Source organism: Rattus rattus, chromosome 16 (genome assembly GCF_011064425.1).
Source record: "Rattus rattus isolate New Zealand chromosome 16, Rrattus_CSIRO_v1, whole genome shotgun sequence".
Lineage (NCBI taxonomy): Eukaryota > Metazoa > Chordata > Mammalia > Rodentia > Muridae > Rattus > Rattus rattus.
In genome coordinates this window covers 42,400,770-42,404,438 of record NC_046169.1, presented here as the reverse complement: position 1 = coordinate 42,404,438, position 3,669 = coordinate 42,400,770, and the positions used below count along the sequence as shown (strand labels likewise).

At 52.5% G+C, this 3,669-nt stretch overlaps 1 long non-coding RNA gene across 1 annotated transcript; it reads left to right on the top strand.

Annotated features, from left to right (window-relative positions):
* Positions 1-834: 834 nt before the first annotated feature.
* Positions 835-2,122, top strand: LOC116885512. Its single transcript, XR_004386012.1, has 4 exons — positions 835-926; positions 1,052-1,283; positions 1,400-1,562; positions 1,839-2,122. It is a non-coding gene; the product is annotated as an uncharacterized LOC116885512 (long non-coding RNA).
* Positions 2,123-3,669: the final 1,547 nt, after the last annotated feature.

The following is a 3,669-nucleotide window of genomic DNA, read 5'->3' as shown; positions in this document are numbered from 1 at the left end:
TGCATCTTCTAGGTTAGCTGACTGTAGAACTTCCAAGGACCCTCCTATCTCTGCCTCCCATCACTGGGCAGGAGACCTGGGCTGGCAAACCCTTGCTCTATGGCATTGGACCCTGCATGGGTTCTGAGGATCCAATCTGGCTTCTCATGTTTGAATGAAAATCTCTGTGACCACCGAGCTGCCTCTCCAGCCCCATCCCACTGACAAATGCAGCTGTAACTTGCCGGATATCAATCACACCGAGGCTCCGGAAATGGAACCCAGGGCCTTACGAGTGCCACTCGGTGCTCTGTCACCAGGCTAGCCCAGCACAGCGTGTTTTCAAACACAGGTGGTCCTCCATACATTCTGTCTGTCTGAGAGGGGCGTCTTTTCGGCCTCTAACCGCTTCCGTTCAGCTTGCCTGTTGCCTAGAGAGGTCCTGGTCCAACTGTAGTCTGGACCACACATAGGTGTGGCCCAAGAACTGGACCAGGAGGAGCTCATTTTGCAACCTGTGCCTCCGTTTCCTGATCTGACAGTGGAGCTCCCATCCCTCCCTTATGGAGCAGCTGCAGGATAACCCCGCATGTGGGTTGCGGCTGCTTAGCTAGGAAGGTGCTGCCAACATCAGCCTGCAAAGTTCCCGTGAACCCAGGGCTGTGGTGCAACTGCCAGCTAGGCCCAAGCCCCCAGCCCTGGAGACCCCGGAGCCAGGCTGCATCTCGGGGAAATGAGGCCCGGTGGCCCCTGACCCCAGCCTGCAAGAGGCTAACCCCCTCCCTGGCCCCTCGGCTGTGAGGCTGCCCGCCCCGACCATTCATGGGTTTGTATTATAAGATGACTGCCGTCGCCATGGCAACATGAAAGGAGCCGATCTCATTACTGAGGCCCGGACACATTATTTTCTCCAAGGAATTTCTTCTTTTCATTATTTCCCTCCAAAGGTCAGCTGTCCTCTCAGGCGGGGCGGGGGCGGCGGGGGTGTCCACGAAAGGTGAGCCGATTCGGGGCCCAATTCCCCGGGTGGAATTTACAAGCATTTTGCCTTCTCCTCCTGCTCTAACACCAGCTTAGAGAATTTCTTCAAGCCAGCCTTTGTCTTTAACCCCTGCGGCTCCGGCAGACAGCAGCCCAGCCACCCTTGCTAGGTTCCCGAGATGCCTCCAGGGTCTGGGCTTTTCTCCAGCACGTGGCTCCCTGCTACCATCCGAGAAGTCCCGGATGCTGAGGACTTGCCCTGGAGAATTGCCGACACACGGACATTTATGTCTTCCCCACGGGAAAAAACACCCCATTAGAAGGTAACACTAATGATGGACGGGGCCGGGGGCGGGGTTGGGGGATTCATATCCATGCCTGGAATGCAGGGTGTGCAATTCAGAGCCTGACAGACCTGCTAACGTCCCTTCCCTTCCAGGCTGTGTGCCCTTGGGCAAGTAGCTCCCTGTTTCTGGGCTCGCTTTGCTCATCTGTTAAGCAACTTCGTGTTGGTGTGTACCCAGGGAATGAACAGAAAGCATGAGCAGAGTCTGGCTGGCACCCAGGAGCAGTAAATACCAAGGATTGATTATCGTATTTTGGTGTGTTTCTATCCATTTCTCTCTGTATGTCAGCTGTCTGTAACTGTGAAACAAACAGCCCCGAGACTTGAGACTCATTACCAGGAAGCAGCAATAACTGGGTATTAGCTTGTGCAGTTTCTGTGGGTGGAGGCCTCTGTCTCCGTCTCTGATGAGTCGGGCCGTGAGGTGGCTGCAGCAACCGGAAAGAAGGAGGCAGAGTCTGGGAGGGTTCTTCTGATATCTGGCCTCACGAGTCAACTGTATCTTGTGTCTGCCCTACTCTGTGTCCAACAGGCAAAAGTCTGGTTCCTCATAGGATCTCCAGGGAGCTGCAGCGGGCGGTACCAGAGGAAGGGCTTCTGGAAATGGCTCCAGGGCATCAAATTCTGTAAGAGAGGATCAGGGTGGACGCCCATTCTACAGAGGGAAAACTGAGGCTCCTGACAGAACAGTGGCTTACCCCACTGGCTTCCCACTGCATCCTTCTGCCTTAGCTTCTCACAGAGCCTGTCATTCAGCTCACCAGATTCTCTCTTGGGGACACAGGAGAACTGTCTGCCCCTGTGTTGTGGGTTCTCAGAGCTGGGGAGCTCCCAGCCTCTCAGTGGGAATTCTAGCACATGAAGCAAAGAGATGAAGAACGTGTAGCTGAGAAGCTGATGATGCTGTGCGTTTGTTGACAGTCGGACGATTGTCTCCATCACATGGCAACGAATGGCTGTCAGAGGCAGAAACAAAGTCAGTCGTACAGATCTCTCTCTCTCTCTTAAAACAAACAAATAAATAAACTAAAATCAATCAAACAAAACAAACAAAACCAAAGCAGACTAAAGCTAACTAATGCTTTTGCATCTCCTGCCTCCTGTGAAGGATGCTTGGACTGAGTTTACAGGTTTCTGTCCATGACTGGGCAGCCCATGAGGAACAGGGTCACCATGACTTAGCAGGGCTTGAAGGATGGGGTCAGCTCAAGTTCTTTGGAAGTGCTGAGAGAGAAAGAGAGAGAGAGACAGAGACAGAGACAGAGACAGACAGAGAGACACACAGAGGCTGAGACAGAGAGACAGAGGCAGATAGAGAGACAGAAACAGAGAGAAACAGAGACAGAGACACAGAGAGACAGAGAGACAGAGAGACACACAGAGGCTGAGACAGAGAGACAGAGGCAGATAGAGAGACAGAAACAGAGACACAGAGACACAGAGACAGAGACACAGAGAGAGACAGAGACAGAGAGACACACAGAGGCTGAGACAGAGACAGAGGCAGATAGAGAGACAGAAACAGAGACACAGAGACACAGAGACAGAGACACAGAGAGACACAGAGACAGAGAGACACACAGAGGCTGAGACAGAGACAGAGAGAGACAGAGGCAGAGACAGAAAGAGAAAGAGAGATTGATTGATTGATTGATTGATTGATTGGGGGACCTGGAGGAAGGGCTGAGTTTATCCGCACCTCGAGGGCCAAGAGCAAGCTTGGTCTGAGTGCTGAGGAAGAGACAGCTTGTTGGTGGCTTGCTCCTTGGCTCAGCTGGACTGCTGGTTCCTGACTAACCAAAAAGAGACAGGGTTTTGGGCTCAGAGACGGCTGGGATTGCAGGTGAGAGTGCAGGTAGATATTCTGGAGGACCTTAGAGGTTCCAGCTCAATAGGTTGGGGACTAAGGATCAGGATCGTTTTAAACATTTGTTTATTTTTGTTTTATGTGCATGGGTACTTTGCTGGTCCATCCCTTGTCTATTCACTGCAAATACGCCTGGTGCCCCCTGAGGCCAGTAGGGGGCATCAGAGCCCCTGAGATTGGGGTTAGGCTGTTGTAAGCTGCCACAGAGGTGCTGGAAATTAAATCCTGGCCCTTTGGAAGAGTAGGCAGTGCTTTTAGCCATTGCGACATCTCCAGCTCTTGCTACCCATCTTGAGCATCTGCCTTCTCATCATGGCCACTCAGGGTAAAACATCCCACCCCATCGGTGCTGTTCCCTCAGCTACGTTGACTCCTAGTAACATTAAGGTTCAGGAGAAATTCATCTCAGGGAAGCCATCCCCAGTTCTCTCTATCATAGAGCAGTCATGGCCCTGCACCTCCTACCTCAAGTTACCAGACTCGATTTCTCACAGCT